Raw genomic sequence first — 13,209 nt, 5'->3', positions numbered from 1 at the left:
CAGTCTATTTCCTCTCTGCTTTTCAGATTGGGTAAGTTCTATTCATCTGACTTCACATTCACTGATTCTATCCTGTTATCTCCACTCTACTATTGAGCCCATCCAGTAAGTATTTTTGTTGTTTCTGTTATTGTATTTTTCAGTTCTATAATTTACCTTTAGTTCTTCTTTACATTTTCTATTTCTTTCCTGGGATTTCCCATGTTTTTCATTTGTTTCAGAAGAGTTTGTAATTGCTCGTTGAGGCCAACTAACCCCGCCTCACATTGCCTTGTTCAGTCTTCTCCCTGCAGGATGGGCGTGGAGACTCAGCACAGCTAGACTAGGCTGGTAGCAGGGCATAGAAGATCAGCTCCCCACTCAGCTCCACTGAAACCCCAGGGGAGTGGTGTGCCGTTGTTCCATTGATGTTTAGTTGGAGTAGGGTGGGAAGTGCCCCCCAAAAGGTGTTATATTATTAGATGACCCTTTTCCTAGGCCTTTGACTAGGAGGAATGGGCTTTCCTTAGAACTATTTTTGGTTGGTGCCTGTTGGAAGTTTTGGGTTGGGGTTTCTGCAGAGTCCTATCTGGAATATATGGGGAGGAAATAAGAAAACCCAGGGGACTCAAGGCTGTGTTGTTCCTCAAGTCCTGAGGTCCTTAGGTTGCCTGCCTTCTTCTCACCTTTCAGTCTTCCTATGTTTGTTTGTTGTGGTAGGTCCAGTGTTTTTTAGTTGTAGGAGGGAGGACCTGGGAGGGAAGGAGGGGAGAACGGTATTATTCTATTTTGGCCAAAGCCAGAAGTCTGGGCCATGAATTTTAACCTTATGTCTCATTTTAGGCATTAGAGCAAGTCAGTCACCACCTGCTAGGAGAGGTTTTGCGTTGTATGTGTAATAAACATGTCTTGCATTTCTATACACCGTGAGAGTTTTCCCAGTGCTTTTATCCAGGATTTCATTTGATCTTCATGACAATCCAATGAGGTAGGTACTATTGTTAGTATCTCCATTTTATCAATGAGGAAACGGACACACTCAGAGATCAGTTAATTTGCCCAGGGGTGGCAGAGCTGACATTTGAGCCCAGGCCTCCAGGCCCTAGTTTAGGGCTCCCTTCATCGTACAGGTCAGGAATGGTCACCAGCCTGATCTACCTCTCACCCACCAGCTACCCTTAGGGCACCCAGGGTTTTCCAGCCTGCCTTCCCCCCCTGGACTCCACCCTCCTCCCTCTTTTGCTCTAGATCAGTCAGCAGGGATTTTACAAGTGCCCAGCACTGTGGCTTCACAGTAATAGGTTCCAAAGGGCCACTTAGACCTCAGTCATCCCAGTCAATCCAGACCAGCAGGGAGGGGCTGGCCAGTGGGAGCTCGTCCGTATTCTCTAGACATTGCAGCTGGGGGATTTAGCAGAAATGTTAGCTGGGGCCAGGACTTGTGCAGTCACACAAGGCCCTGTGCTTCGAGAGGTCCCGGGCCTGGCTTAATGCTCTGCCATCACCATTGCGAAATGACTTATAAATTTGAACAAGCGGCCCTGCATTTTCATTTTGCACTGGGCCTCACAAATGATGTAGCCGTTTGGGGCTGAGGCCCAACCTAGTCACCTCTCTGGGAGCAGGGTTCAGTCTCCCAGAAAAGAGCAGAGGAACCTGCAAAGTTATGGCCTTGAATGAAAGGCCCCCAAGCATGAAATCTGTTCCTGTGAATTTCACACCACACTCCCATTCTTTTGTAGTCAGTCAGGCTCAGTGACCTGTGTGAACTTTCTCCCTGAGCCGAGAGAGCCCTGCCACCTCCAAGTCTTGGCTACATTGCTCAGCTCTACCAGACCACTGGCACTCCATCTCTCAAAAATGGTTTCTGTCTGATTAGACAGAATATATCTGATGCATATATAAACCTCCCCACTACATATAATCTCTTTTTAAAAAAATCGAGGTAATATTGATTTATAACGTTACATAAGTTTCATGTGTACAACACTGTATTTCTACTTCTGTATACACTACAGTGTGCTCGCCACTCAGAGTTTAGTTTCCATCCGTCACCACGCAGTTGACCCCCTTCACTCCTTTAGCCCTCCCCACACCCCTTTCCCCTGTGGGAACCACTATTCTGTTCTCTGTATCTATATGTTTGCTTTTGCTTGGTTTGGTTTGTTCATTTATTTTACTTTTTAAAGTTCCACTTAAGGGTGAAATCATACAGTAATTGTCTTTCTCTGACTTATTTCACTAAGCACAATATATGTTTATCTCACTCAGCATAATATATGCAGATGGCCAACAGGCACATGAAAAGATGTTCAACATCTCTAATTATTAGGAAAATGCAAATCAAAACCACAATGAGATATCACCTCACACCTGTCAGAATGGCTATAATCAAAGAGGAAAAAAATTTTAGAATGCTGGAGAGGATATGGAGAAAAGGGAACCCTCATACACTGTCGGTGGGAATAAATTGGTACAGCTAGTATGGAAAATAGTATGGAGATTCCTGAAAAACTAAAAATAGAACTAGCATATCCGATCCAGTTATTCCACTTCTGGGTATATATCCAAAGAATATGAAGACACAAATTTGAAAAGATATATGCACCCCCTGGTTTATTGCAGCATTATTTACAGTAGCCAAGATATGGAAACAACCAAAGTGCTCATCAACGGGTGAATGGATAAAGAAGATGTGGGACTACTGGGCATATACCCTGAGAAAACCATAATTCAAAAAGAGTCATGTACCACAATGTTCATTGCAGCTCTATTTACAATAGCCAGGACATGGAAGCAACCTAAGTGTCCATCGACAGATGAATGGATAAAGAAGATGTGGCACATATATACAATGGAATATTACTCAGCCATAAAAAGAAACGAAATTGAGTTATGTGTAGTGAGGTGGATGGACCTAGAGTCTGTCATACAGAGTGAAGTCAGAAAGAGAAAAACAAATACTGTATGCTGACACATATATATGGAATCTAAAAAAAAAAAAAGTCATGAAGAACCTAGGGGCAGGACGGGAATAAAGACGCAGACCTACTAGAGAATGGACTTGAGGACATGGGGAGGGGGGAGGGTAAGCTGGGATGAAGTGAGAGAGTGGCATGGACATACACACACTACCAAATGTAAAATAGGTAGCTATTGGGAAGCAGCTGCATGGCACAGGGAGATCAGCTCAGTGTTTTGTGACCACCTAGAGGGGTGGGATAGGGAGGGTGGGAGGGAGGGAGACGCAAGAGGGAGGAGATATGGGGACATACGTATATACATATTGCCGATTCACATTGTTATAAAGCAGAAACTAACACACCATTGTAAAGCAATTATACTACAATAAAGATGTTAAAAAAAAGATGTGGAATACTACTCAGCCATAAAAAAGGTGAATTCTTATCATTTGCAACAACATGGATGGACTTTAACAGTACTATGCTAAGTGAAATAAGTCAGATGGAGAAAGGCAAATACCGTATGATTTCACTCCTTTTGTTTTTAAAATTGAAATGTTTGAGATAGTTGAAGAGTCTCCTGCAGTTTTAACAAATAGTACAGAGAGATTCCGTTTACCCTCTCCCCAGCTTTTTCTAATGATAACATTTTGCAAAACTCTACTGTATCACCACTAGGATATTGATGTTGATACAATTCACAGATCTTATTCAGATTTCCTGTTTCACTTATACCCATCTGTGTGTGCATTTAGTTCTCTACCATTTTATCACACGTGGGTTCGTGTATTCTGCACCACAGTCAAAATACTGAACAGTGCCATCGCCTCAAGGATCTTTCGTGGTATTACCCTTTGTGACTGCACCCACATCCCTCCTGCAACCCTCTTCTCCACCAGTGGCAAACACTAATCTGTTCTCCAGTTCTAAAATTAGGACATCTGGGCTGGTTGCAGCTTTCGGCTATTATGAATGTCACCTCTGTTTTTGACTGTGTGTTCTTATGAATTCATGGCCACTTTAAATGAGTTACTAAAGCAAGATTTGTCAGGAAAAGTCTTTGAATCTCCTATCAGTCAATGGTTTTATTTTTCAATTTAGAGGCAACACAGGCCAGGAGAAAGCTATAGGGCTTTGGAGTTGGGAGAATTGTTTTTTTTTTATAATAACAGGGCTCCATTATTTCCCTCCTGCGTGGCCTGGGGCTGGTTACTTAACACTCCACAGCCATCACCTCCACCATCATCACCCCACCCTCCACTCAGCATCTCCACTATCTTTGTTTACCAGGAAAAACAAAACTTCTGTGCAGAGTTGCTTTTGTGAAGATTAAATGAGATAGCACATGAAAGCTCCCAGTATTTTGGGGCTTTCCAGAGTCCTTTCTTTCTTGACACCAGCTGAGGAGGGGGAATGAATAGAAAATAGTGAAAAGTTGAAACTGTACATTTTAATAATGCAGTTTGAATACTCCTAAGTATTTGCAACAAGGGGAAAATAGGACAAGAATGAGTGTACAACTGGGACTTATAATTAGCTTAACTTCTAAAGAGCTCTAGGAGGGAACTGGGAAGACTTCTTTAAACTAAGTCAAACAGGACCCTGTCCCGTCCCTCACGCCCTCTCCCAACACTGGGGAGGCTTAATTAGTTTAGCAGCTCTTTTCTTTCAAGATCTGCCTATAACAAGCTATAGTCTCCCTTAGTCCAATTTTGCAAAAATCCTAGATTAGTAGAGCCCAGATGAATGACGTTTTACTGGGATTGAAAAAGAGTCCTTTACCCCATGTTGGAAAACTTTCATAATTCTGTTTGTTTTTAACCCCCTCCCAATCTTTCCTTCACTCTCTGGCTCAATGACAGCTCAAGGCTGCCTCCACCCTTTTTGTTCTAATTCTATGAGCTTTCCCCGGCACTCAAAGGGCTGTTGATGGATACGTAGCTTTGCCAAAGAGATATTGGGTTGGCCAAAAAGTTCGTTCGTGTTTTACTGGAACATCTCATGGAAAACCCTGAACAAACTTTTTGGCCAGCCCAATACTATCATTCCCCTCAGACCGCCCCTGCTTCTCAAGTTTTGAAATCCCAGAAGACAGTTCTGCTTGATTTTCTAAGCACTTTCTGTGAGTGCGTGATGGGTCCATCTCAGGGAGCCTTGCTAAGTTGCCACTGACTTCCATTCTGAGTGTCTCTGGAATCCATCGCCAAGTATTTACTGCACATCGACCTGGGGCCTTGCCCTGTGCTCCACACCGTGGGGAGTGCAAAAGCCAGAGCTGTTGTCCTCAAGGGGTTTGCAGTTTGAGGAAACCCAAGTACACACATGAAACAGTTGGAGAATGATTACGAAGAACCCTGTGGGATAGGACACGGACTCAAAGTGAGATGATTGGTCAGAGAGGTTGGAGATCAGTGAGGGAGGAAGAAGGCTTCATGGAGAAAGTAAGGTTGGAGGCTCAAAGGATAAGCCAGACTTGGACAGATGGAGGAGTGAGAAAGGACAGTCCCAGTAGGGGGACATCTTGAGTAAAAACATGGGGGCAGGGGGAGGATTGAACCATGCTTCCTGACCTGAGTTCTGGGTCGCCTCAGTTCCTGACTTCTTGTCTTGCCTTCTGCTTATGGCCTCGCCCACCCTCACCTGTGCTCCGTTCTCTGGGGCTGACGCTCAGCTACAATGTATGCTTACGTTTTGAATGCCAGCTGCATCCAGAGAATCATCCCCACCCAACCTTCCCAACCCTGAGTTCCCTACCCCAGCACCCATCAGTGGTGGTGATGTTCCTGAAAACGTCCAGCCGTGAGATTTGGAACACAAAGGCCAGCTAGACCAGCACCAAGGGGTAGTGGGGAAATCAATCACAGGAAATGGCTAAAATGACATCCCATGGTGGAGGAAGGGCCTTGGTAACCAAACAGAGGGGTACAGATGTGATATAGTCAAAGATTAGGAACCACGGTAACCATTTATTTCTATTACTAGGGACAGAGGTTTCCTTTGACTAATATTAAGAAACTAGAGCCCTTTAGTTGACAGGGAAAATGAGCTGTTTCCCCTAATTAAAGGAAATTCTGCCGACAACCCAGTGAAGACTATTTTTGTGTTAACCAGGCCAACAGGGAAGACATCCAATTTACCCCCTCCCAAAGTCTTGGTTGAACTCCACCCCACACTGGCCCAAGGCTATTTGGTTTGGAAGCTGACAGTCCAACCTCTTCCGTGGCTTCTGTTCACACTCTCACTGGCCTTGGGGGATTGTAAAGTCAAAAGAAGCAGGGACTGCAGTCAGCTGGCCAAAACCAAATGCTGCCCCACACCACCGCCGTACCACACTCCACACCGGGTGCAGCTGGATTTTCCCCATAGGGGAAGTCGATTTTACAACCTAGGGGTGGAAAATGCCCGAGATGGGAGAAGAGATCGGGCGAGGAATGCAGCTGGAGGATGCAAAAGGGCAGACTCCAAGACCTGGGTGTGTGTTGAGATGGAATTAACCAGAATCTTATAGCATCTTGGACAGAGTAGCCACCAATGTGCTCTACCAATCCTGGGCTACTGAATCAAAACGATTCTTACAACTATCCCCGCAAACTTTTGAAGGAGGTTGAGAGTCCGCCTGCCGATTCAGGGGACGCGGGTTCGTGCCCTGGTCCGGGAAGATCCCACATGCCGCGGAGCGGCTGGGCCCGTGAGCCATGGCCGCTGAGCCTGCGCGTCCGGAGCCTGTGCTCCGCAACGGGAGAGGCCACAGCAGTGAGAGGCCCGCGCACCGCAAAAAAAAAAAAAAAAAAAAGAATAAGTCAAATGTACCACTTTACCCGGAATGTGAAACAAACAAAAAAAAAATAGCACAGACTGCAAACTTCCACAAAATAAATGAATGGCTGATCTTTAACTCATTGAGGGCTGAGATCATGTTTCTTATTGCTCTCCATTATATCCCCAGGACCTAACATAGTATCTGGCACATAGTAGAAGCTCAGTAAATGCTTGTTGAATGAATAAATGAATCACAGTAATAATAGCAATGACAGTAATAAATATGTATTGAGCCCCAACTGTACCCCAGGCAGTGCTCTAAGTAATTTACATGTGTTAACTAGCTGATTGGATCCTCACAGCAGCCCTCTATAAAGTAGGCTCATTATTATTCCCATTTTATAGAGCAGGAAAGCAAGGCACAGGAGGATGGTTCCTTGCCCGAGGGTATAGGACAACTAGTAAGCAACAGAGCTTGAATCGTTACTTACTGAGAGAAGGCAGGGGCACCCTGGCTATCTCTTGACCACTTGTGGTCACTCAGTGTTCATAATGATCAACCAAATGTACTATGAGGCAGACGCAAAGTGGCGATTATTTATTATTTCCCCTGCCTGGGATGCTCTCCTCAGTCTCCTGTATCACCCTACCACAAATGCACACATCACTCCTTTCTTCCTATTAGAATCCCACTCATGCTTAAAGACGCAGTTCAAATTTCACCTCTTTTACCAAGCCTGTGCTGACTACTCTTGCTGGAAGAGCTCTCTCCCACTTTGGAACTCATATGGCACTCGTGGGCCATACCACTCATTTGATACTTGGAAGCTAGATAGCATGCCAGTTAAGAGCCAGACTTTAAAGTTGGACACGATTGGATTTAAATTCCAGCTCTGCCAATTTACTAGGTGTGTGACTGTGGGCAAGTTACTTAACCTCTCCATCAAAGAGCATGATCTTTGAACTGGAAAGAGAATTAAAGCCCAAGATAGATGAGGAGATAATAAGGGAGTACTTAGTTGCCTTCAATGAGTTCAAGTTTCCAGGCCCGGACAAATTACATCCGAGGCTACTGAGAGAATGTGCAGATGTGATCACAGAGCCAGTCTTAGTAACCTTTGAGAAATTATGGCAAAGGGAATGGGTAAGAGACGCAAAGAGGCAGGCAAACGTTGTTCCAAGTTTTATTGAAGGGGAGGGGGCTGGTGTTGCAGAGTGCAAAATGTATATCCTGGAAACTGCAGACCAGTGAGCATGGCATTGGTCTTTGGCAAAAGCATAGAATGCACTATTAAGCAGATCATTTTTGAGGCTTTAGAAAGGGAGCGGAAATCACTAGGGGTAAGCATGAGCTCACTAAAAGCAAGTCATGCTTAACTAAGCCCATTTCCTTTTTTGAATGGATATCTAAAAGGGTAGATGAAGGGGATACCATAGTGTAATGTATCTGGATTTCAGTGAGACATTTGAAAAAGTCTTACGGTATCCTCGCGGAGAAGGTGGAAAAATTGGAGCTGGCTGGTAGCAGAAGTTATATGGATTGCTTCAAGTTTGAACAACCTTATTAAAAATGATTTTTAATAAGGGGAGGGCTCTAAGGTCATGCTGCAGTCTTCTGTCCTGGACTCTCTCTCATTCAATATTTTTATTAGTCGAGTTGATCAAATATGCAGATAAAAGGAACTTGGTGATACAGAGCTGCACTTTCAATGGAGGCGATATCGCCCCCAAGAGGGCAAAATTGCTTCTTGAGGAGTGAAAAAAACCCTTTACACATAGAGCCCAGACCCGTAGAGAGTAAATAAACATATACACAGCATATCAGTATTATTAAAATTTCACAGGCAGAGATTAGAGAAAAATGTCTTAGAAGGCTCCTTAGAGGTGTAAAAATGGGGAAAAAAAGGTTGAGAAACATTGGTATAAAGAATACGGTATTTTAGATGAGAGACTCAAGATCTAGAAAAATCATAAGAGAGGTAAATTGAAATACAAAAATAAACAAAGTGGGACTTCCCTGGTAGTCCAGTGGTTAAGACTCTGTGGTTCCACTGCAGGGGGCGCAATTTCGATCCCTGGTCGGGGGAACTAAGATCCCTGGCGCGTGGTCAAAACAATAAAATAAAATTTAATTTAATTTAAAAATAAATACGACAAATAAACAAGGTGATGGTTATCGAGGATGCGTGTAAGGCCCGGCACCTAGGCTAAAATAAAAGTCAATTGTATAAGCATAGCATCAGGCAAATAATAGTAGTTCGTGCAAGAAACAGAAGAGGGTTTTAACTGAGCTACAAGCTCCACATTGAGCAGACAACCCGAATGGAAGATCTGGAAACCCATGTCCCGTGAGGCATGATTTAAATGAACTGAGGATATTTGGCCTGAAGGACAAAAGACGTGGGCTGACATGACAGATATCTGTCATGTGAAAGAAGAATTAGAAATAGTTTATGCAAAGCTAACTTTTTGCTCAACCTAAGGAATACGTTTGTTTTTTGTTGTTGTTGTTGTTTTTGGGTTTTTTTGCGGTACGCGGGCCTCTCACTGTTGTGGCCTCTCCCGTTGCGGAGCACAGGCTCCGGACGCGCAGGCTCAGCGGCCATGGCTCACGGGCCCAGCCGCTCCGTGGCATGTGGGATCCTCCCGGACCGGGGCACGAAACCGCGTCCCCTGCATCGGCAGGCGGACTCTCAACCACTGCGCCACCAGGGACGCCCAGGAATACTTTTTTTTTTTTTAACAATTAGGGGATGTCCAAACGTGGAACAAGCTGCTTTACAGAGGGATGGGCTTTCCAGATTATCAGGATGATATTCCTGCACTGAGCGGGAGGGTAGATATAACCTCTAAAGTTTCTTCTAAATCTCAGATTCAACGATGCCCGACTCATTTGAAAGTTATGGACGTGGAAAAGATGGCTGATGAACCCAGACAAAACACCCTCCCTTGGTTTCAAAGCCCAAGTCCCACAATATGGGGCATACTTGCTTGAGAAATCTGTCACTCAGGAACCAAATCAGGTGCCAACATTGAGAGCCCTCATTCTCCCGGGTTCTGGTGTTTTGTGTTGCCCCCTACCTGTTGCTCAGTTTCCGTCTTGGCATAGAGGGCGAGAAGGCACAGAGGGAGTTGTGGTGCAGTGCCAAGGAGGAGGTCGTAGAGATCAGAGTTAAGAGAACTGCTCAGATCTGTTTCATGAAAATATTGGGGCCGGTGAGTAGGGCAAGCACACTTCTTTTCCTTCTAAGTCTCTCTTTCTCTCCCTCTGTCTCTCTCCTCAACTAGCCAGCAGCAGATTTGGCGCAGGGATGGGGCAGAGGGTGGTAATTTCAGGTCAAAGGTTACCACCACATTGGTTGGGAGAGCTGGGGAATGAGACCATGGGAGTCCTCACCGTTTCTGAAAATTGAAACAAAAAAAACGACTTGAGAATCTAGTCCCTGGAACTGTGTCCCAGGGAATGTCTCAGGGAACAGGACCGTGATGGGGGTGTGGCATAGTATTCCCAGGGGTCTGAGTATCTCGCTGAAGCCCCTTGGTCGGCTGTTCAGCGCACACCCAGTTACGTGTTCTGCTTTTCACCTAACATCGCCAGGCAGACTCTTCACAGCCCCATTGCTAGAAATTAGGTTTCTTACAGCTGCCGTGCAATCAAACTCCATTCACTTTCCTCTTACTGCTCCCTTCTCTCTGCCCTTGGCCAGATGTAACCTGTTGCTTCACGAAGCAACCTTTTCTTGCCTGTGCCCCACCGTCTCCTCTTTCACACCCACCCACTCGCTGAAGTCCTCATCACCAGTGTAGATCCGTGTACAGGGCCGAGCCCACAAGAACTCTGCCAGCGCTTCAAGAGTTTTCTCTCCACGTCCTCTCTCGAGTCATGCTCAGGTCTGCACTATTAACTCTGGGACAGAAAAGTCAGAAATCTCTCAGACCCCTCCCTGAAAAGTCCTATTTCTCCTTGGAACAGAAAGAGCTTTGGAACGTGTTTTCCTGGGTTTTTCAGTTTGCTGGTGGGTGGGTCTGGAGTGGGCATCCCGTCTGCACATCTGGTAGGGGTGCTTTCCAGATTTTCCTCATGACTCTGGATCAGTTTCTGACTGCTAGGCGGGGCAAAGGCTCCTGAATTTTCTGCAAGGCACCTCCCCCTGTGAGCAGAGCTTGGTACAGCCCAAATAGTTTTCAGGTTAAGAAAGCCAGAATCTTTGTTCAGCCGCACTGACTGAACAGACTTTGTAGGGGTTACCTGGCTAAGAGCAGCGGCAGCGGCAGCGGCGGCAGCAGCAGCAGCAGCAACAAGGCTCCTTGGATAACTCAGGTGAGGAGAGAGGACATTCGCAAACTCATCCTGCAATTTTATTTGCTGGATAACTTAGAGTCTAAATGAAATGAAGGAACTTGCACTTTATAGGTAAACTCCACAGCTATCATTTTATGGTTTGTCTGGATAGAATGTGTGTGCGTAATAGCAGTTTGGAAACTTCAAAACTAATGGAATTTTGGATTGCTTATTTGGGGGGGAGGCAAGGGGTAATTGTGGTTGTCTGGCCATGAGACTTTTCTGGTGATATCTGCTAGGGTTTTGTTTTGTTTTGTTTTTTGGTCTCCTGTTACTTAAAATACCTGGTAAGGAAGGACAAACCTGGGAGGCGAGTGTGAGGGGGGGAGAATCCCCATTTTCAGGGCTTTATTCTAGCTTCTGCTGACCCGCAATTGTAGACAAATTGTTGAAATGCAGGCAGAATCTTGGAGCCACACTGTGTGCAAAAGGTCTTTAAGCCCTGGAAGTGGGGTCCATAGGTGGTACACTGTTGCACAGGAGGGAATGGCAGCAGAGTCTGTCCTGTCTGCAGAGCCGGGATCTTCCTGTCCTGGTGACAGGTTGATCTTGGCTATTTCATGATCAGCCCCTGGCTGGCCTGGTTTTGTTTTTCTCTGATTCTTGCATTGGTGTAAACTTAGATTTGCAGCTGGGGGCTCTATCCGTCCCTACCGCAACTACATTGTTCTGGGGGCTTAGCTGGACTACTTGACCAGAGCAGGCTGGGGTGAGAACGCGGTGGCAAAAGGATTGGAGCATTGCACTTAAAAATTGGTTCTGAGGATTTGGAGCTTGAAATATGGTGACAAGCACATAGGAAAATTAAACAAATTCTGCCATCCTGACAGTCACTTCTGGCTTCAGGATAAAGCATCCTGGTTTGTAATTAATGTTTTTATTGAAATTTGACTAATGCCTCATTTGCTAATATTTGTTGTGAAATTAAGGACATTTTATAGTCTGAAGGAATTTAGGAAAAGATTCTACAGGGGACGGCTAATTAACTTGCATTCCTCTTGCAGTTTGTGTGTATGTGAGTGTGTGTGCACAGACGCGCATGTGCGTTTATGAATACTTTGGATTTGAATAGCATTCTTTATTTATCCTTAGAGTCCTTAGCAGGCGAGGCAGAAGTCTAAACACTTGTGTAGTCAGGAATAGGTTAAAAAGCAGGCTTTCCGTATCCTTGGGAGTTTTCAGTCCCTAAATTAAAAGCAGAAAAAGCCCCTTTGTGACCCCAAAACAGTGTTTCTTTGATTAGCCTTGATTTGAAATCATCTCACCTTCTGACAGCAATTCAAAAACAAAACTCCTAAGTGCATTCTTGTAAGAAGAGGACAATAAGAATTTTCAAAAGCAATGTCTTGAGGTTTTGTGTTGGCATGCTCCCCCAGCTGTTTTTTTTTTAATTGTGGTAAAACGAGTCAGGAGGTCCAGGTTTTAGCGCTAGCTCTGTCACTAACTGTGCAACCTTGGACAAGTCCCTTCACCTTTCTGTAAAAGCAAGGAATTGGACTAAGTGATCTATCTCTAAGAGTCCATCCAATGTAACATTCTAGAAAAACTGGAGTTAGATTTTCGCAGGGCTATAAAATTAGACTTATAGGATGGGCTTATTCCAGCCAAGAGGGAAAAATAAAAGGGGTAGTGGAGCAAGTCAGCCAAAATGGAGAGGTGGAAGAGAGAGGAGGTACTGAATGGCAGAGGGGCCATTTTATATTGGTCTTTCACATGTTTGTGTGTGTCTTACTTAAAGTATGTGATCAAATCTCCTCATTTTCCACTAAGGACAGAAAAGGGATTTAACTTGCTTAGAACGAGCGCTTCCTAATACTACTGCCCTATATTGGTCTTAACCTTAATAGTTAAAAAGCATGTTCACATTCCTAATTTTGTTAGATCTCCCCAATAACACCCTGAGGTGTATATGGGGCAGCCATTTTATTCCCATTGCTCTTATGGGGAAACTGAGGGACAGAGATGTTATCTACACTAAATGATGGTATTTGGGACTGGATCTCCTGACTATGTGTGCTCTTTTCATGATTTTGAATTGCTTTTCATTTTTTGATAGAGTTCTGCAACAATGGAATTAAAGGGAATTGTGCACTCTTTTTCTTGGAATTTCTTTGAACAGGGTCTTCTCTCTGGGCAGAGTAGATGTGTTCTATATAAGGCTGGATC

The sequence above is a fragment of the Stenella coeruleoalba genome (genome assembly GCF_951394435.1).
Source record: "Stenella coeruleoalba genome assembly, chromosome: X".
In the NCBI taxonomy this organism is placed as follows: Eukaryota; Metazoa; Chordata; class Mammalia; order Artiodactyla; family Delphinidae; genus Stenella; species Stenella coeruleoalba.
This window is presented reverse-complemented; position numbering follows the sequence as displayed.